The sequence below is a fragment of the Colobus angolensis genome, unplaced genomic scaffold (genome assembly GCF_000951035.1).
Source record: "Colobus angolensis palliatus isolate OR3802 unplaced genomic scaffold, Cang.pa_1.0 Scaffold12, whole genome shotgun sequence".
Classification (NCBI taxonomy): Eukaryota; Metazoa; Chordata; class Mammalia; order Primates; family Cercopithecidae; genus Colobus; species Colobus angolensis.
Window position 1 is genome coordinate 5,211,175 of NW_012113141.1, and position 494 is coordinate 5,211,668.

The following is a 494-nucleotide window of genomic DNA, read 5'->3' on the forward strand; positions in this document are numbered from 1 at the left end:
AGATGGATTAAAGACTTCAATGTCAGACCTAAAACCATAAAAACCCTAGAAGAAAACCTAGGCAATACCATTCAGGACATAGCCATGGGCAAGGACTTCATATCTAAAACACCAAAAGCAATGGCAACAAAAGCCAAAATTGAGAAATGGGATCTAATTAAACCAAAGAACTTCTGCACAGCAAAGAAACTACCATCGGAGTGAACAGGCAACCTACAGAATGGGAGAAAATTTTTGCTATCTACCCATCTGACAAAGGGCTGATATCCAGAATCTACAAAGAACTAAAATTTACAAGAAAAAAATCAAACAACACCATCAAAAAGTGGGCAAAGGATATGAACAGACATTTCTCAAAAGAAGACATTTATGCAGCCAACAGACACATGAAAACAAAAACTCATCATCACTGGCCATCAGAGAAATGCAAATCAAAACCACAATGAGATACCATCTCACACCAGTTAGAATGGCAATCACTAAAAAGTCAGGAA